This window comes from Psammomys obesus, unplaced genomic scaffold, assembly GCF_907164565.1.
Source record: "Psammomys obesus unplaced genomic scaffold, mPsaObe1.curated_primary_1811, whole genome shotgun sequence".
NCBI classification, from domain to species: Eukaryota; Metazoa; Chordata; class Mammalia; order Rodentia; family Muridae; genus Psammomys; species Psammomys obesus.
In genome coordinates this window covers 5,695,044-5,717,283 of record NW_026586173.1, presented here as the reverse complement: position 1 = coordinate 5,717,283, position 22,240 = coordinate 5,695,044, and positions in this window count along the sequence as shown.

The window sequence follows — 22,240 nt, the reverse complement described above, 5'->3', positions numbered from 1 at the left end:
TTCGAGAAGTTGAGGTAAAGCCCATCCTCTGGTCCATGCTAGAAAATGGGATATTGGTCCATCACTCTAAACAGCAAAGAAGTCTTGAGGTAGCAGCAAGAGGAAAAAAAATAGACGGAAAAAAAAGCAGCAGGGATGTGTCATGTGATTGGTACAGTCAGACCTTAGCAGAAAGCCAGAGGCTTGGAGACAAGAACCATGTGTTTGCCCTGTATCACTAACTCTCTGCTTCCGACTTCTCATCTGTAAAAGCAAAATGAGAATAATAAGGTCTCCTTGAGACTATTGCTGGTATAGTTGGCCATCTATAGCTTCTGATCCTGCATCCATGCTTCCATCCATGATCGATGAAAAATACCTGAAGAAGAAATAATGTCTATATTGAACATGTGTAGACTTTTGGAAGTCATAGTTCCATAAACAGTTCGTATCAGCGAGGACTTGCGTAATACTTACGATGTGTTTAGAATCATGAGTAACCTAGAAAATGTGAGTAGGTGCTACACAGATGTGATGTCATTTTGTATGAGAATGGAGAAAATCCTGGAAACTATCCCCTGAAGATATTGAGGGACAATGATGTAAGACAATGTAGGGGGAGTCTCTGGAACACTCTGGCACAAAGTGTTCTGTAAATGTCATCTCAGAGCGCTGTTTACACAGCATATGTTCCAGTTGCACACACACATAAAAGACTTGAGGGAGTGCAGAGCAGAAACAATGAGCCAACCAGAATATAACAAGACAAGTACATACATAATGTTATGTTAATGGAGCAGCAGAGAGTCCCAAACACCCAAAATGAATCCAAACAAACAACGCAACAAGAAATAGATTGCCATCCAATCAAAGATTCATTTATTTCTTTACTCATTCATCCTATGTTGAATCAGTTCCTAGGGATGTACTGTGCACCTTGGAGAATACAGAGATGCCAGGAGCAGCAGTCTAGTGAGAACCTAAGGTCCAAAAATGATAAGTAATGACTTCAAGTGGAAATGTAGTGACAGTGTAGGCCCAGGATTGATGGGGGCAAAGGGAAGGTGAGTCCAGAGGCTCTGCTTCCTGAAGCAGGTTTCGGGCAGAGAGCATGAGGCATGCCGAAAAGTTAACCTTGAGCAAGGAGCATCAGGTGACACAGTAGATGCATGGCTCACATGAACGAAAGGACGTGGCATGGAGAAGCTCTGAAGTGAAGGGGAAATGTGGCCAGGCAGTGACAAAGGAGATGGGTCTGCAGATGTATCATGGAAGTCCTGACAGGCTCCGTATGTCATCTGAGACTCAGTTCTTCGGCTTGTAGAGCAGTTAGAAAGCTAAAGCAGACACGTGAGCTGTTTATGTTTTGGTGCTTTCTCTGGAGCCATATGGAGGTTAGATCTCAGGAGATCACGACTTAGAGAGGGGAAAGCGCCCAGAAAGCGTAGCTCAGATCTCCTCTTATCCCTAAGGTTTCACTCTTTTCTGACTTTTACAGGGAGTGACACTTCATCAGACACTTGAAGGATGCAGACAGATCAGTCCTGAGACTATCCCAGCAAGGAACAATCAGTCAGGCCCAGGGGCTGACAGGCATGAATATTTAGGACGGAGATATGTTTAAGAACACAGGAAAGCAGCATGGCCTGTCAGAGAAGGGGAGAAAAGAAGAGGCAGGCAGCACCAGGGACTGTCTCAAGGGTCAGGGTAGAGTTTAGACTTTCTTCTGAGAATAAAATAAAATTCTCAAAGCCTTCAATGAATGGAAGTATGAGAGTACTGTCAGTTTCTAAGGGTCATTCTAACTGCTCTGTACTTGGTGGAGGTGTGGGAGCCCAGTATAGGGGCATATCGAAGTAGCACAGGTTGGGGTAGCTATGAATAGAGCCAGGATAGTTGCAGTCTTGAATACAGGAAAGGCCAGGAAATGTACACAGTCGATTAAAGCCAGATTTAATTTTTCACCTCCCTAAGATAAGCATTGGCAACTCCCTTTTCTAGATAAATAAACAATGAGGGGTACTGGAATAAAGAAGTCAAAGGGCGATGTGGGTGGAGGAGAGGGGAATGAGGGGATAAAAGACAGCTTAACCAGAAGGAAAATTGTTTAAAAAGCTGTATGGAAAGCTTTGATCATGCAAACCAAGTTAAAAAAAAATACAGAGAAAGGAGTAGAATACAGGTAACATAAAAGAACTGGAGGAAATACTCCTAGCTAAAGGTTTAAGTTAGAATGGGAGAGCAGGGGTTGGGGTGGGCTAACGAAAATTAAGGAGCACAAAGAAATCTTATGGAAACTCAGTAGTTAGTCAGTTAAGTAAATAATATATATTTTTGAAAAAGAGTTTGAACAGAAGTACCCTCCATGGTGAACAATGTTGTTCCCAAAACACATTGGTTAATAAATAAAAATTTTAGTGTCAAATGTGGGATACTTTTCTATTTCTACAAGATCAGAATCGTGGAGACCCCAGAGGCCCCCAAAAGGATATGGGATATTAGAATTTCCTGCCATAACTACATGATAATACTGTGTTACCTTAAATGCCACATAGTTTGAATTTAGGACATAAGGAAATTGACCTCAACTAAGCAAGAAACTCTCTCTCTCATGGTTCGTTTATACAGTGCCAAATTTCAAATGTATATCATCTAAACTTAAGAAAATTTCAAAGAGTGAATGTATTATTTAAAAAAAGAACCAGAAATGTAGAGTTCAAGAAAATTACCCTTGCTCAGCCAGCCACCTCTCATACTCAGCCTCCTATAAATGGCAGCTATCCAGTCTTTTTTCCCTTGAAGTGTGCATTCATTTGCTAAGAGGGGGTTGGTTGGGGATGGTGAAGGCAATAGATGTGTATTGTGAAAGAGAAAGGAATTATTAAAATTGACCATCCGTAGCTGATGGAATGGTTTATTTTCTATACACATATTTCCCCGATCCTTCCTTTTCTGACTTCAGCTTTATTGTTTATCACCTGAGTCTTTAAAATATCTGACTAGAAGAGAAAGGAAAGTCTATCCACAGGCTGTCCATGGGGGAGCCTAAAGCTGCACGCAGCACACAGGAAAGTTTTGAGATGTCACCTGTTTCATCTTAAGATTTCTGTGAATGTTGTATTCTGCTTCACAATGCAGCCATGATTATTTTAATGTCGGGAACAATGTTTTTAAATGATAGTTAAGTATCCTAACCCAGAGCAGTTTCGTGTTCCTGTTCCATATATCCAAACTTATGGGTCTCTTTATTATTTTTCTCCATGTGTTAGGCACTGAGTGTATTATGAAATTGTGGACCCTTTTTGTGAAGACAGGTTTTAGATTATTTGTAGTGGGAGAACTGAGAAGAAAGGTATTTGCCCAAGGGCATGTGACACGTGTAGAGTTACGCGTTAAACTCAAGTCCATTCCATTACCTGTGTGTTGCTGCTGTTGCATATCCCTTGGGCTAGAGCAGCCTGGCTCAGAAAACAGGATCTAGCTGGTGTTGATGCAGGAAGATGATTGTTGTGTTTTATTGGTCACAGTACAAACTCATTTTCGTTTGTGGGGAGGTATGGAAGAAGAGGATGGTAGAGGAGAGACTGGGAAGATGCTAATGTGATTCCCAGTCTGGCCTCTGGAGGACAGGAGATGCCAGCACCTCAGTCCTGCCCAAGAATCTGGCTAAGCTTCAGATGCATGCTCAGTATTGCTTGACTGGCTGGGCTTTCTGACCACAGAAGTCCACCATTGTAGTAGGACCCAACTGGGAGCAAAGGAGTGGAGATACAGACTTTTGTCTCTATTGAAGGGGGTTGATATGAAAAAGCAAGAGCAAAGTCCATGATAAATTGATCGCAGTTCAGAAACATTAGCTCCATGTGAGAAACAAACTACAACAACAGAAACAAAACCCACCCTCCAGAAGGAATGCTCTGCAGGGAAAAAGAAGAAGGAGCTGCAGTTGGTTCTGTCTGGGAGACTATAGGTCTCTTCAAAGCCTATCTGTGCAATGCTTCCATAGCATTGTTTCTCAATCTGTGGGTCGCAATTCCTTTGGGGGCCCTTTCACAGGGGTTGCATATCAGATAGCTTGCATATCAGATATTTACATTACAGAAATTACAGTGATGAAGTAACAACAAAAATAATTTTATGGTTGAGGATCACTACTGCAGCATGAGGAACTGTATTAAAAAGTGGCAGCATTAGGGAGACTGGGAACCACTGATCTATAGTCTGCAGGCCAGCATGCCTGAATCAAATGTTTTACTGTTATCTCCATCCAAGTGGGGATTTGGAATGGTGAGAGACAGACATACTTGGATTGAGAAGCTGTAAGTGAGAGATGTTGAGAAAGAAAACTGCCATTACCTATAAACAACTTTTTATCCTAGAGATGGAATCTACACAGCCTACAGCTGTTACTTTCATTCAAGAGCAGTTAGAGCTTCCTCTTCCATGGTCCAGCCCTCCTACAATTCTAACTTTAAATTACAGGGTGAAACTGCTTATATTTCTATGGAAGAAAAACAATTTCAGATTGCTCCCAAATAATAGTCCTTAAGTACTAAACACCTTTGCTTGCTTGCTTGTTTGTTTGTTTGCTTTTAATAAAAAGAATTTTTCCAGAACCAGGAAGATAGCTTAGTCAGTCAGATGTTGGCTCCATAAGTATGTATATGTCAATTCTGATCCCTATAATTGCATACAAAGCTTAATATGGCAGTATATATGGCTAACCCTAGCACTGGGGGAGACAGAGACCTAAGGATGCTTTGGCCTCTATATGCCTGTATGCACACATACATATGAACATAAATAACACACACACACACACACACACACACACACACACACACACACACACACGAAGTATTTTATAAAAGACTTTGTAAGGCAAATGGCCACCTTGTTTTTTCCCCCCAAATGTCTGAACAATATTCATGTAGGTGTAGCAGGAGATGTACAGAAGATCAAGGGAACCTTTTTGCAGGGCTCTCCATTTTCCAGTAGACTTCATCACCTGCCTTATCTTATTCCCTACTTTCCTCTGAATTCATTTGAAAATCTAACTGGAGCTATTTTCAGTCAGCAGCCAAGATTCAGGGCTCATTTGCAACTGCAGGCTTAGAAGGCCAGTGTTATTGAAAACCTGAAATGAGGCAAAAGACAGAAAGCAAAGACTAAGGGCAAATTGTCAATAACCATCTTGGGAAAAGGTTAATCTGGAGCTTGGAGGAACGTGTGTGGGCTAAGATCATTCAGGACAGGTTCAATATGTTAAAAGACAGCCATTGCCCAGGGCCAAGAGATGGACAGAGTGTGAAGGGGGAAAGAATACCAGTAAATTATATAATTACTGCTATTTGTTAATTAATGTTTATTGATAGACACTGTACCAGATATGGTACTGAGTATTTAGTATATATTTTAAATGATTTAACACCTCAATGAATTGTGCGGAAGAATTCTCTCTGTTTTTCAGAAAAAGAAAGTGACACATAGAATGAGAGTCCATGACCACACAGTTAAAAAGACTAGGTGCAGGTTAGGGATTCAGTTCAGGTGCAGAGAAAGCGACAGATCTTTTCCTTCATTTTAACAGTCACATTTTAATGTCTCTTTATATTGCCTGTTGTAAACTTTCCAGTGATGTTTTAAGTTGATAGTTAAACCTTAGATTCCTTCCAATTTTTGTGTATGAACAGTTGGGGTCTCTGCCTGCTTACAGACTCTACTAAGAAGAAACTAGCTTTATCCGTCTCCAATATCCCCCAAGTGGAAAAACCACTCTAAATATAATAATTTGCGTTTTCACAGTGCTTTATAATCTTCAAAATATTCAGCAGATATATGTTTCCTCACTTCTTCCCTGTGAGAGGAACAGGCTGTTATTATCCCTAATTTATAGGTAAGAAAAACAGAGGCTTAAGAAGTTTGATACTGTTTCTCAGTGAATGGAACAAAACCCCCTGACTCCCTTGTTCATTTGACTTAAAGACTTATGTCCTTTTTTTTCAGATACTGGAAACTCTCTTTCCAAAAATCAGTTCTCTTTGCTGAGAGAGTTTGTTAAGACTCAAGAGGGAATTTGATGTTGGGAAACACAGCTCAGCTTTTAATCGATTGTAACCACATTATAGTCATGAACAGATCAGTAGAATCACCAATTTGCAGACCTTAGGTTCTGACATGACAGTTTTGCCAAATAAACATGAACCACGGCTTACCAGTGTACCTAGCAAAATACAGCGTAAGATGTAAACCATGCCTTGTGGTGTGGTCCAGTAATCTCCATGTGCATCTCTGAGTGAGGGGAACAGGGCCTCCCTCTATCATGAACTCGGTTGCCTGCTCTTGCCCTGGTGATGAGGCCTTACCAGGCCATGGAGGAAGAGAATCCCGGCAATCCTGATGAGACTTAAGCTATGGGCAGATGGCAATGGTGGAGAACTCCCCCTTTCAGTGGACTAGGGGAAGGCGATAGGGGGGAAAAGGGAGGGAGGGTGATACTGAAGGGATACTGAGAGAGGGCGCTTCAATCAGGATATACAATAAAAAATGTGAAAAATAAAATAAAATAAAAAGAAACATGGGATAGGATTGTATCTCAGTAGTAGAGCATCTGACCATCATACATTATGCCAAAGTACAGTCTCCAGTAAATACTCTCTCTCTCTCTCTCTCTCTCTCTCTCTCTCTCTCACACACACACACACACACACACACACACATACATACACACTCAGGCACATTATTTACACTGGCCAGATTTAGTACTGGTCTGACTTTCTACCACATCAATGGCATGGCACACAGGTGCTATGCATTGGGAAGATAGATGTAATCATAGACCCTGTGTAGCAGCAAATTCACCACTTGGATACAAGTGTCATCATTATTGTCACTATTTTGTGTTAAACAGCCTTCAAAAGTCTACGTATTTGCACTTGGATTTCTAGGACTCATTTTCTCACAAGGCAAAATGAATCTTCTAGGCAAAGAAACAGTTTCTTCCACTCAGTTTGGGTGTTAGATTGCTAGAACTGTTTCCATTGGGAAGCACTTTTCTCACTCTGCCTTACTCTCTAAACACTAGCAAGAATTTCCACTCCCTTACCAGAGCAGAGTCTAGAGACAAAACAGAGATTGGAGTGAAAATCTAGGAACAGTAGGACGTGAACCCAACGCTTACGAAATGATTACTTTCTAGAGTCATGCTTGGGCTTAGCGTTTGGCATTTTACCAGAGGGTCTCATTGACAACTTTGTAACACACCAAGTAGCATCCCGAGATCTGTCACAGTAGACCTGCTGTCTTGATGAGTACCAGCCATCCAGGGCCTTTGGTTGGGTTATTTCCTGGCACCACCCCTAATCAAGAGTTTCAGACTACAAAGCAGGCAGAGCTATCCACTAAGGTCAGGAGACCAGACACGAGAAGCAAAGCCAGTAAGATTGAGACCTCAGATGGGCCTTAGTTGTTTCTGTGACAGTGTAACAAACTGAAGATGGAAGAGGAATTGTAAGGGTTGGGTCAGGCCCCCAGATCTATGCTGTCAACAAGTGCATAGAAACTGGAATTTGTCTTTCTACTTATAAAGACAACATTTGGATAGAGGGAGCTATAAAATGGAACATGCTAGGCTCCTCATGGAAAGAACTAAATGTGCAAAGAATAGAAAGAATGTTGTGGAGATGGGGTGAATCTGGAACACATTCCACAGGTCTGGCGTGGAACAAGTCACCAACGAAGATGGCCACACTTGACAACCCACACTTACTCCCCCTAAGATTCTAGGTGGTTTTGAGTGATTCTCTGGACCATAGAAGAGAGTACCTGTGTTGCCACAGGGACCAAGGCAGCTATGAGACTTATAGAATCAACAATAGCCTCTGCCCTCAAGGTTCTTCACAGTACTATGGAAGCCTGAAAAGATGACCCCATCAGTACCCCCATGGGACAAGCATGGCATTACCATTTGATTTGCAGCTGAAAGCTCTGAGTCTGTTTTCTCTAGTCCAGGGTGGAAACCTCCCCCCTCCCTGAGAACTAGAAAGGTAGTGTTCTCCAAATGGGGCACAGAATAACAACAGAAACTTAGTTGGTACATGGAAATATCAATGCACTTTCTGTGACCTAGTAAGAAAGAGACTGTTGTAACTGTCCAGGTTTCAGAACCATGATATTTGGGTTGAATCCTTCTTTGTGTGTCTACGGCTAAGGCACTGGGTTAATGTGACCTGTGGTTTTATTTGTTTGTTTTTTGTTTTGTTTTATTGTTGTTGTTGTTTTAATCAATGGGCTAAATCTACCTATGAGCAACAGAGAGGTCAAGGTTAGTTAACACAGGGTTCTGCAATCGAACTTGGCACAAAAAGTGCTTACAAAATTTAGCCATTAATGGAAATTGTCCCTAGCTGTTAATGCAAAGAGTAAACTGTTGTTGGAAAAGTGGGGATATATACAACTCCTAAGTGACTGTTGAGAATTTGCAAAGACCCACTGATGAGGCAGGACACAGATTGAGGCATCAATATGCTGTCAAGTAAAATGTCTCTGCTTGATGAACCTTGAAAAGCTCTTAATTTCTTAATCTTATTCAAATTGGGTGTTGGCCACAGCAAGGAAACGTAGTTTCAAAAACACTCTAATAGTTATGAGGCGGGGGAGGAGAATGATAATCAAAATAGCAATATTAATAATATGAGAATAACAATGAGGAATGAGAAAACCATTCTGGAGAACGAGGCTAACTGACGCTCTTTAACGGCAGCACCAAGAAAAGGTGGGTTTGGTGCAGTGGCCGGTGTGTGCTGGTATAGTCTGAAGTGACTTTTCTGTTTGATACAAAACCATAGACAACACACAGGGACAGTTTAAAGAACAAGCAGAGTGAGTGAGCTGCATTAAAATGGGAATGAAAAATAACCCAGAAAATACTATTTATTGTAAAAATTGCCAGCATCCTTAGGGCTGCTTTGATCATCTCTGCCTCAAAGAAAGCGGAGCCAACAAAGTGAAGTTTTAGAAAAGGGCAGCGAAATGATCAGAGACAGAATGGGTGAAAAAATGGTCTTTATCCCTAGAAGGAAAGAAACAATTGGGGGGAATATTCTTTGGCTTAATAGAGATCTATTGGATAATGAATGGTGAGTTGCGGCCATTCAGGTGCTGCCCTCTCGCCTGTCCCAAATCACAAGAATGAACAGAAATTTGAAAGGACTGAAAATAGATAAATGGCCATCATATGTTTAAAGCCTCAACTGGGGAAACTGGCAGCCTCAGCCTCAGGGCATTTTTGAAGCAGACAATAGAGTGGCTTTCTAAGCAGATCAAAGGCTTGGCACTTGCTCCATAGCTGCTCCTCATGCAGGGGTGTTTGCTGGAAAACAGAGGGGCCACAGCTTGCCAGAGCCTATGGCAGAAAGCAAACCTTCCTGAGTCCTGCCCACAGGGGCTATCTGTTTAAACGGATGAGGAGAGAGAAGACTGAATTAATTTCCCCTTGGGGACAGAAAATGTCAGAGGAGAATACAAAGGCCAGTGTCAGATTTGGGATAACTGGAGGCACAGCATCCATGTGCTCCTTCCATGCTCCACATTGCCCCTGCTCAAGAATTCCACCTGGCATAAGCACCCCAAAGGGGTTCCAGGAGAAGCTGCATCACTCCACCATGCAGTTGTTTTAGAACTGTAGAATTGTAGCTCCAGTTCAGAGTTCAGAATAAGAGTCTACTTTGTAACTGCAGGCATGAGAAATTTGCTGGGACATCAAAGTTTGAAGTTTAAGTATGGTCACCAACAAGAAGACATGCCAGAGAAGAGAAAGTGTTCCACTCCCCAATTGTGCAACTTTCTTACAGTGATGGCAGCCGGCATGTGGCCTCCTCCAGTCTCAGTATTTTCATCCAAGCACTAAGAACTGAATGCTTATTAGTATTAGAATAAGCAATGAATGTAACACTTGCTACAAGTCAAAGTCATTAGTGAGTGTACGTCACAATGACTGGTATTGATATTCACAATTACCCAGGCAAGAAACCGGGAGACAGGCTCAGGAATAAACTAGAGTGTTAAGAGAATGAAGAAAAACGTCAAGCAAGAAATATCTCAACTGTGAATGAGATTTAGAAGAAAGCAGGCAGGAAACAATGGACACTCACAGCAATGCCCAAGAAGACAGTAATACATGAACAGAAAGCCTAGTTGTGAACACGTTTGAAAGACAGGTAAATGCGATACAAGCTAATTAAGAAAGACAATACAAAGTCATAAGAGACAAAGGTCTACAAAAAATATCACTGGGTTTGTTTTGTGTTGGCTATCTTTTGCAGGACATTTCACCTATGCTTAAGTGTGGTTAATATACCCAGTGAGACTCCATTGGAGAAAACTGACTTTTCAGGTGTCAATTACAGATAGCTTCTTGATTAGGGGTAGGAGTCTGTGTCTTTTTTCTCCCTCTCAGTATGGGGACCTTGTCTGACCTGAACCTGCCAGGCCCTGTGCCTTTTATTGTTTTGTTTTGTTTTATTTATTTGTTTGTTTTTGCCTACATACTATGTTTTTTGATCTTGCATTTTTTAAGGCGTATGTGTTTCTTGTTTTTTTCAAATTTGTTTATTTTAATTTTATTTTTTCTATTTGTTCGCCTGGTTGTTTGCATTCTAAAGAGAATAAGAAAAGGCATGGAGTTTAAGGGGTGCTGAAGTAGAAAGGATTTGGGAGGACTTAAAGGAGAGAAACCATAATCAGAATTTATGGTATGCAGTTTTTTTCATAAAAAGGAAGGAGAAAAGGAAAGACAGTGCAGAGTTTGTGTACATGGAGAGACATGCATTTTCCTTAATTACTGGTCACTTTGCTATTGTTTGATTTGATTTTGATATTTTTTAGTTAAATTTTTCCAAATAAGTATTATTTGTCTTTTTTGCAAAAGATTAAACACAGTATAATCACCGAGAATATCTGCCTTATTTGACCAAGTTCAACCAGAGACCCCAGTGATTCCTGCTACTAGATACACTTAATCTAGAAAAGGAATAAAAAAAATGGGCTAGGGAGGTTGCCTAGTTTGTCAAGGGCCTACCTTGCACAAGAAACTGATTTTGCTCCCAACAAATTACATTTAAAATGACGGGCATGGTGGGGTGTACTTATAAAACCATTGTTGGGGAGGGAGAGACAGGTGAATCCCTGAGGCTCACTGACCAGATAGCCTGGCCTATATGTCAAGTTCCAGGCCAGTGTGAGGCCTACTTCAAGAGAAATCTCAATGGTATCTTAAGGAGAACACTGAGATTTTCTCCTGACCTCCACAGAAATGTGCAACATACTCATCTGCACACATAAACATGCCTGCACCCACACCCACCCCTCACACACATACACACAGGAGAGAGACAGAGACAGACAGAGACAGAATATCTTAGTAGGATAACAATACATGTATTGTATTGTCAGATGTCCCAAGCTGTGGTAAGGATACATCACAGTATAAGGGTTGTTGCTAGACTTGATTAAGTAGAGATCTTAGAGAAGAGGTTCATCAGGGAGAAAGGGCAAGCAACCAGTTTCTTGTGTCTGTGTGCCTGAGACACATGAGAAATTCACCACGCCCCCTAAGCCTATGCTTTTTCCACTTAGAACTTGTTGGAGCAGACACATCATCAGTCCTGCTTCTTAGTCTAATTAATAGCAGGGGTAATAAACAGTGCCTGTTATTCCCTGACAGGTGTGTGCCCTCGTCAAAGGTCTTCTTTAAATCATCTTGATTGTCTCTAATAACAATGTTAACGACCCTCTGCATTAGCATCAGGATGTAAAACATCTTTCCTTGATATTTGTTCAATATTTTCACGAGAACTAGAAACATCCATTACAGATCCTAGGATACTACAAGGCTTCTGTAATATGCTGCCATGATTCATGCTGAAATTCATCAGGAGAAACCATAACAGAGCCCAGCTTTGTCATCTTCCAGACAGCCCGAACTGTAGTCCTGAGCTATCACAAGGACTGTATCGAATACTTTTCTTAACGAATGTACAGATCCTCCACGGAAGGAAATCATGGATTCCTAAATAGCCACAGATTTTTGTGATTGACTAACATTCTGAATGGGATGATTACCGTGCCACATAGCTGAGTCTTACAGACACCTGCTGCTTCAGACGCTGATTTGTATGTGTCATCAATATGCAGATATGAAACAAGAACAATCTAGGTGATCAAGAATATAGGTTAATCAAGATCTTCAAAAGAGGCTTAGCCTACAAAGGAAGTACTAAAAAGCCAATGAAAATAATTTCTCATATAAAGAATATGTTGTCCTGACCTGAAGGCTTCCTCTCTGAGGACTAGCCTTGCAAGGTACCAAAAGGCTCCATGCAAGCTTCCAAAGGAGGGAAGCAACCAACTTTCTTATTCAACTATGAACCACAATAAGAAGCATGGCACAGTAACCCTAAGGGTACAGTAGTGACAAGCAAACCTTAGCAGCAACCAACAGTTCTTTAATTGTACTTAAGACCCAATCAACAAGAAGGAAATCTCATCTGGAATTGGCATTAAAGCCAATCACCAAGAAATTGTGAAGTCATAATTCTTAGACGAAAACCCATAACAACTACTGTCTTATTTACTTTTTATATTCGTGAAGGGACAATATGACCAAGGCAACTAATAGAATAAAGACTTTATTTGCAGCTTTACAGTTTTAGAGGGTAAGTCCATGATCATCATGGCAGGGAACATGGTAACAGGCAGGCAGGCATGGTGCTAGAACAGTACCTGAGAGCATGTGTCCTGATTTACAAGCACAAGCACAAGGCACAGAGAGTTAACTGGGAATGGTAGGAGCTTCTGAAACCTCAAAGCCCTCCCCTTTGTACACACCTTCTCCAACAAGGCCACATCCTTAATCTTTCCTGAACAATTCTACCAACTGGGAATGAAGAATTTCAATATATGTGCCTATGGAGGCCATTTTCATTTAAACGACGATAGCTACTTTTCTAAAACATAATTTCTAACTGCATTATAAATATTTGTGCTTACACCCAGAGATAAGTGTCTTTACCTCTCAACTAGAAAATTTCTATTTGCAGGCTAGAGGCCATTACAGAATGTCACAACCAATCAAAATTCAGAGTTTTGGAGGTCAGTTCCAAGTGATAAATCTACAACAAAACTGCTGCACCTAAACCTCAGGAATCATTATGAATGTAGGGTTGCAGAAGATTGTAAGGGGCAGAAGAAGAAGAAGGAGTTTGCTGTAATATTGTCTTAAGGTATGTCAAAAGCTACACCCACGAAGTCTCACCAACATGGCTGCCTAAACATGATCTGATCAGAAGTGACATCAATGGACATGCCAAAGTAGAGTATGGAAAGCCTTTGAGACCTCAACTCCAGACAAAAACTACAAGCAACTAAGGAATCCTTAGAACAAGCGAAATAGTTTTCCCCAGGGAAGAACACATCAATTGGTTATCCTATACAAAAATATCAACCCTGAAAACATACACATACAAGTAAAATTATATAGAATGATCAGGTTGTATTTATGTATATGGATACAACAGCAATTAAAAAAAAGGCTATAAATTCTAGAGAAATCAAGGGGGTACATGGGAGAGAGAACGATGAATTTATGTTAAAAACTCAAAGAAAATATTTTTTAAAAGGAGTGTGTTGTTACTATCCTTTGTGACCTGGGATAATGAAGGATCCAAGAAGATGAATGGGAAAGACAACATGTAGAGAGCTTACACACACACACACACACACACACACACACACACACACACACAAATCAAAATTATTTTCAAAAATGCTTAATGTTTTCTGCTTGTTCAAAGTCCCTTCGAATTTTAGAGGAATGCTAACTTATATCTGGAAGGACACCAGATATGACTTCTTTTCAAAAGAAGAATTTTTTTTCTGTTTATTTTCTTTTCATTTGATCCTACTTTCTCTTGCTGCACAATAGATGCTACTATAGGTAGCTGGCTTGCCTACTTGACTTTATAAAATATGTACCTGCCTTCAGGCTGGAAGATAACTTGACATCTTTTCCTTCAGACCTCTCATCCATAGCCCATGTTTTTAAGCATGTAGTATAAGTCGGCAGTTGGACTGTCGTTTATCTCCAAACACTACTTAGCTGGAAAAGAACCCATGGTCAGCCTTGGCTCCCTCTTTATGAATCTTCACCCTATCAAGTCTGCTTCAGTCATCATGTTGGCTATCAGTAACAAAGTATATACAGTCTCGATGCTTTCTGCCACTTATGATCCTTCATCCTCTAGTTCATGAATCTAATACAGGGCTTGAAAATGTTTCTTTAGGAGATTGTTCACTGGAGTTATTTCCACTTCTATTTTAACATTCATCCACATAGCTATGTATGTGATGAATATTTTCAGGGCATCTCTTATATCCCAGGTCTCAGAATCTAAAAGGGCTAGACTCTCAGAGTAAGGACCCAGAAGTTTTTTGGCTTTGGAAATATCCGTAGTTGGTCCGCTCTGGTGTGACTGGCCTATTTCTATTCTTGTGACTGTCAGAAAGTATAGTGAATTATTACAAAAAAATTGTAGTGAGGATTTTGGAATTTTTGTTTCTTTAAAAAACACTGAAAAATTGTAAGACTATGTCTTCATTTTAATCCTAGGTGTAGGGATAGGAGGCTGCTTTGCAGCAGCTGGCTGTGATTTGCCTTGTGTTCCAGGAGGAGCATGCTTTTGCCACCTGCAAATAGTTAGGCAAGACTTTTGGATTTCGGGGGGCTTTTCAGAAGGTATATAGAAACAAGGGCCTTGATAGGTGTGTGTGGGGGGGCTAGTTGGTGGTTAGATGCTGTTGATTTCTGTTTCTGTAGTCAGGAGCAAAGAAATGGGAAGAAGAAATAAAATATCCTGGTGGCAAAGATCAAACTCGTCCCAAGGAACTCAATGTCCCAAGCAGGAAATAGTCTAATGAGTTATCACCCCCTTTCCTCTCTATCCTTTTTTTTCTCTCCTGCCTAGTGTTAGGGGGTTGAAAGGGCAGAAGTAAAGGGATAGAAAAGGGTGGAAAAGAGAAAGGAACCCACAAAGTAACAACTACCAGCTACAGAAAAGAATGACATCATCCACAGCTCCTCAGTTTCTGTATAATGAATGTCAGGTATTCTGTTTAATTACCAAATACATCAAAAATAAAACAAAAAGGGAAAAAATACGCTGAAAAGGGTCAAAACAAAGTTGAGCTGGTTGAGGTTTTTAGAAATGCACTTAAAAGGATAGTTAGTGGGATAGCTCAGCAGTTAAGAGCACTGGTTGCTTTTCCAGAGGACAGGTTCAGTTCCTACCAGCCATGCAGTAGCTCACAAGAAAGCATAAGTTCAGTTCCAGGGAATCTGACACCCTCTTCTGGCCTCTGAGGGCACCATATGCACACACATGTGATGTGCAGACAGACATGCAGGCAAAACACCAATACACATAAAATAAAAGTAAATATATTTTTGGAAGGGAAACTACAATCAAAATATACTGTACAAGAATATAACATATGAAAAAGGTCTATTTTCCATTTAAAAAAAAAAAGATGTACAAGGAAACAAATGAAGAGTTGGAAAATTTCACCACAGGATTTTATTTATTTGTTTATTTTTTTTGCAAGCACACACAACATAAATTCTTTAACTAGAAAAACAAAACAACAACAACAACAAATCCCTGAAGTTATCAGTTCATTAAGCAGATTGGGCCAAACAAGTTTCATGAGACCAATATGACTGCTCAGCTAAATTAGGATCCCCAAGGCACAGAATACTCAAAAGGATCTTCTTTCTTCCTAAAGACCAATCACTTAATATTTCTGGTAAGGTAAATATGGTTTTTCAAAGAAATGAAAAAGAATACTCTTAGCCAAAAGACAAAGTTCCATAAAGCCATATATAACTCTTCAAATAAAAATGAAAGGCAAAATTAGTAATATAAAGTTAAATTTTTGTTTGATCAGTTATGCATAGCTTGATGAGACACTTGATAAACACAGTTAAGAGAAGACAGGGCTGGAGAGATGGATCCATGTTCAAAAGCCCACGCTGCTAACAGAGGCTGTGGACTCCGTTCCCAGTACCCACGCGGTGACGCACAAAATTTGTAGACTAAATGAAATACAGTTTACTATTACATTCACTCTCATGCATTTTAAAGATGTTTTGTGTGTGTGTGTGAGAGAGAGAAAGTGTGTGTGTGTGTGTGTGTCTGTGTCTGTGTGTCTCTGTGTGTGTATGTGTGTGTGTTTATGTAAATGCATTGCATATGTGTTCAGTGCTCATGGAAGCCATAAGGAGGTGTTCTAATTCTTGGACCTGGAGTTGTGGAGTTGTGGGTGGTTGTGAGCCAAATGACAGAGGTGTTGGGCACCAAGCTGAGATCCTCTGGAAGAGCAGTAAACACTCTTAAACTCTGAGCCACTGCTCCAGTTTCCAGATCTAATGCATTTTAAAACATTCAACAACCATCTATGATAGAAAATTTAAAAAAAGCTCTTATAAATCGTATAAGGAAGCTTTTGATTCTGTTAAAAATTGAGTAAAGTGGCAATCCATTAATTTCATGGAATCTGAAAACTTTCACTTGAGATCAGAACATGACAAGGACATTCATTGCCACCATCTTGGCCATATAGAAACCTATATAGAATGTGAAAGTGTGTCAGGAGGAGAGCATCTTATTGGGAAAGAAGGAATAAAGCCATCATCATTCATAGAAAATATAATGAATGAAGAGCTCAGAAGTTTAAAGTAATATATAAAAAGCAACTATTATAATTATTAGTAGACATTGCAATTAAAATACACTGTTAATTATATGAAATTAATTATATTCTGTGTACTGTAAACATCAAGATTATAAAACTTAGAAAAATCATTTACACCTTTCTAAAACATCAAACATGAAGCACTATGTTTACAAAAAGCATCAAACATGGGGAATTAACTTAACCAAATTTATATAATATATTTGCCTACCAAACTAAAAATCATTACTGAGAGAAATTAAAAAATCCGAAGTATGTGGAGAAATATAATGTGTTTATTCATTGTGATTATTTCATAATGTCAGAATAGTGAATCTCCTCTAATACATGCATAGATCTAATGCAATCTAAACCAATGTCTCCATGATATATTTTGTTGGAAATTGGCTAATTGATGTATAGATTACCAGAATGTAAAGGGCTAAAAGAAACCAAAGCTCTCCAAAAAACAGAACAATGATGCTCATCTTAAGTGATGCATTTGCTGTATGTTACCATAATTCACTAAGAAGTGTAATGTATTCAAAAGAGCTGGATAAAGAAACCCAAAGATAAATCCATATGAATAGAGTCACAGGTTTATTAAAAAAGATGACACTGTGGTGGAATGAAGAAAAGGTGAGATTTCTAAGAAATAATATATGTTGAAGTTAGCATCAATGGCAGAAAAGGTAAAATTTACTTTGTACCTCATACCATACATAGCAGTAAATTTCAGATTGATTTTAGTTCCTAATGTGAAAGAAAGAAATAAATCTTGTATAAGATAAAAAGAATACTGTTTTGATTTAGACAGATATTTTAAAACGAACATAAACATTAAGTGATAAAAATATTGATAAAATAAATCATATATTAAAATTAATCATCTGCTTTTATACCTAAGAAAGTAAAGATCAAGTCACACACTAGAAAGAAGTATTTGTAACATATGTAAATGATCAAGGACTCATATTCAGCATATGTGAATAATACTTTCAAATTGACAAGATAAAGAATTTAAAATGAGCAAAAAGACTTGATTCACCTCTTCTCAAAATATGGTATCTATACTAAGACTAGCATACAAAAAGCATTGTATTTTCTTGGCTATCAAGGAACTGAGTTTAAAGACAGTGAAATGTCACTGCATGCCTCATACAGAAAACATCAGTGTCACAGCTAATTGACAAACTGGAGCAATAGGAACCATCCCAACATACTTTGTTAGAATGTAGATTCTTATAATCACTTGGAAAAGCTGTTTTTGTAATATTTACTGGAAGGGAGTGTGATCCAGAATTTCCACTCTTAGGTAGATGTCCCACAGAAGTATCTATAGACAGTGTCAAAGGTATGTGTGAGAACGTTCACTGCACCTCTGTTCACTATAGGCAAAAAATGGAAACAGTTCAAGTACCTATTAATACACAACACTTTAAAAATTTATGGATTAAAACACTATATGATGAGAATAAATAAATCACTTCTATACTCAAAATATGAATGATTCTCACAGACAAATAACTGAGCACTTAGCTGGATACAAAAGATCACAGAGTTTGTGATGGATGACCTTGTTATCTCAATGGGATTTAAAATCATGGAAGAAGTCCGGTCTTCAGGAATGTTTCCAGCATGTCCCTGGGAGAGCTGAGAGAGAATTAACCAAGGGGAGAACACGTATCCAGAAGTGGACAGTGACAGGTTATCTCCGATGACTAAATAAACCAATCCACTTCAGATTAAAAGTATAAAAGGGGCAGGTTTTTTGGGAACCGGGGCTCCAGGGCGAGTTCAGCAGCCTCCGAGGGCTAGACTAGAGGAAGCTGCATCCAGACCAGGGGCAGGGGTTTTAAGGGTAGCAGGGGAAGGAAAATGATGAGTCTGCCACAGGCTGGACTCGTGCCCAGATATGGCCATCTGGATTGGTGGCTTACTTGCCTGGCATCTTCAGGTAGGTGAGGGGGATTGTGACAGCCAACAGGAATGACAGGAATGCGGAACTAGGAGGGTGCAAGGTTGGAGAGAGGAAATACGATTTCCTGGATTATGTGGTGGTAGGAGGGAGCAATTGGAGATTCCAAGCGAACAGGCAGCATCATCCAGCTGGTGGTTAGAGGAGCCAAGTGTCCCTGGCTACCTGCTCTTCTTCCTGATGGCAGGTGCCATCCTCTACTCACATAAGGCTCCAGCTTTAAAGTTTCCCAGCACAGCTGCTCTCCAAATAGGTCCAGCCTCCAGCACTGGCTTGGTTATTCTGAGGCATCTGACTCTGTGGACTAGCAGCGGCTAGTATCTCTGCCCCTCCAGCGCGCTTATGACGGCCACTGTTGAAATGCCTAGTCCTTATCATGTAAGTTAACCTCATAATTACCCTCTTGTAATATGTATTCATTCCATTGGTTCTGTTCCACTAGAGAAGTCTCACTAATTCACAATGTGTGATTCCACAGATGCCCAAGGCGACTCATTGAGCAAAACAATTGATAGTGTTTTTTTTTCAAGATATCAGTGACCAGTACAGACCTGGTAGACAAATAGTAATGACGACAAGGGAACCCTAAAGTGTGTTACTGGCCTAGTTCTTCGGTTGTGGTTTCCTGGGTATTCTGTCTTCAAACAAACTAAATCCATGGTTATGCTCTCTCTCTCTCTCATTCCCCTACCTCTCTCTCTCTCACACACACACACAAACACAAATTAAAATTTTGCTTAAATAATGAGTTTCTAAAAGAAGACAATGATTGGCAGTGTCCAGAATGCTAAAGAACTGAATAAACTAGAAACAGTAAGTTAATATATTTTAAATGGAAGTTTTCACAGTCTTGACAAGAACAATTTTAGTTTCCTCCCACTAGCCAGGTTGCTCTTCAACCGCTTTAAATTATTTTAGTAATTTTGGAGGTTGCCCTGACTTGAGTATCTCCTCAATTTTAAATGAACATGAATTTGTATGTTAAGCAGCCCTCATTAAAGATTTATTTGTATCACGTGATCTCCCCCGGGTGTAATAGTTGTCTATTTTCAGCCTTACTGTATCTATCTTTGTTTTCTCTTTAAAATATTCTTTATTTTTAAAATGAGCATTTGAGGATCATTTCAGTAGTTTAAAAATAGAGGGGACAATACAGAAAGAATAGCCTGCCTTGCTGAAAATCCTCCAGGTTTTTATTATCTATCGTTTTAACTAAACCAATACACATGGAGATTCAACAGAAATGAGGTGTGTAATGAGCAGTTGAGAGTGTTATTTTCTTAAGTGGTTTTTAAACATTGTGATTAATACAAAATACCATGCATGTTGATAAGGTAGAATGTGGCATTACATGAATACAGTTGACAAATGTTACCGTGATCAAATCAAATCATGGTAACATTTTATCTCTTATCATTACTTTGTGCTTGGAGCCTTTGATCCCCCTTTTTCTAGTCATTCCTAAACAAGTAATATGTTGTCATCAGCCACAGTCACGCACCGGTTAGACTATATCTAACTGGATACATGTTACCTAGCCTTCCTCTATCCCTGCCCCCCCCCACCCCCCGTCTACTCTTCCTAACCTCTAAAGTCATTATTCTTCATTCAGACTGGTGTTATAATGGCCATGTATGAGAAAAAAAAACAAAACAAACAAAAAAAAAAAACATTTGATACTTGCCTCGGTGTCTAAATTTCTTCACTTAGCACAATATTTTCCACCCAATACCATCCATATTGTTATATTTGATGTGATACCATTCTTTATTATTCTTGAATAATATCCCACTGTGCTTATCAATCCATTGATGAACATATTCATATTTAACTCATTTTACTATCTCACCTCTCTCTTAAAAATTTACTTCTGATAACCTTTCATGACTTTTCTGTCTTAGGCCTTGTAGGTTCTTTACCAAATGCCATGTTTCCTGTTCACTGACATTCACACGTTATTGCTAGCATTAGCCTGTGTTCAGGTGAAATATGGTGAAATACCAAGATGTCTCCCAGTTCTGGGTGAAGTCCCAGATGTTTATTGTCACCCAAGAAAAGAATCCCATTGCATAGTGACCTCAGAGCCAAAGATTTCATGCCAAAGAAGTTAAAAAAAAAAAAAAAAAAAAAACCTGTTGAAGTTAGTCAAGCATGACCACAGAAAGTTACTCACCCATAGCATGAGTAGATTAACCAGAGAGCTTCTTCTTCTTCTTTTTTTTTTTTTTAACTCAGAAAGGAGCCTGGTAAAAGCTAGTTTTCCTATATCCTATGCTAGTGTCCCTATGCTTGAAATTCAGCAACTCCATCTCTTTCCCATGAAGCTGCACTATAAATTTGTATGTATTATCATTGTCTGTGTACTTACATTCCTGTCATGCCCTCTTCAGCTCATGTGTTTTCTATCTATGGGAATCGCTTCCCAAAGACCCACCATTTGACCTGCACCAAACTTTCTCATGTCCAAGCTACTGATATGGTTGGAGTTCTTATTATCTTTTGTTTAAACTCTTGAAATAACTTCATGAGTGAGTCGTTTCTGGTATATCTCTTTGCATTCCAGCTGGGAGTATACTTAAAAACTTAACTAGGAATAGAGTCCTTGGAAGTAGCGCATTTGATTTTTTTTTTTAAATTCTGAATTGCCTAAAAGTAATACCAGCATTATAGTCTGCACCCCGGACCTCTACCTTTCTAGCTTTACCCCTCACTATGGTGGTTTCTCTAGCAGTGGTCTTCCCCAGATAACCTGCACCTGATCCTCCCCATGTCTTGACCATAATTTCTCTTCCTCTCACATACATTTGTTATTTCCTGTCTTTCTTTGGGTCTCTACTGTTGTGAAGAGACCCCATAACCATGACAACTTTTATAAAAGAAAAGACCTAATTGGGTATGGCTTACAGTTCAGAGATTTAGTCCATTATCATCGTGGCAGGAAGTATGCAGACATGGTGCTGGAGAAGATGCTGAGAGTTCTACATCTTGATCCAGAGGCATCAGGAAGAGACAGTGGCACACTGGGCCTGGCTTAAGTATCTGAGACCTCAAAGTTCACCCTTAGAGCCACACTTCCTCCAACAATGTCACACCTACTTCAACAAGGCCACACATCATAATAGTGCCGCTCCCTCTAGTTCTTTGGGGGCCATTTTCTTTCAAACCACCATTTTTTCCCACCCATTCATTGCTTTCTATGACTGTGGATGTCCTGGCAGAATATTGGGAATTATTAAAATTACATGTTCTCCAAACTCTTCAAGCTTATCAAGAGGCACTCATACAACTATTCATTCACTTAATTTTTTGTTTATTTATTTTTTTTTTCTTTTTCTTTTCTGATGGTAGTGTTATTTAACACCATGCCATAGTCTGGCTCGTATCACAGGTAATTGTTTGTTTATGTGGAAAGTGAATGGCCACAGAGAGACAATGTGTCTCATGTGTCATTCCTTCCTCCTTTGCCCACTGGCTTGTGCTGCATGATAGATAGCCATA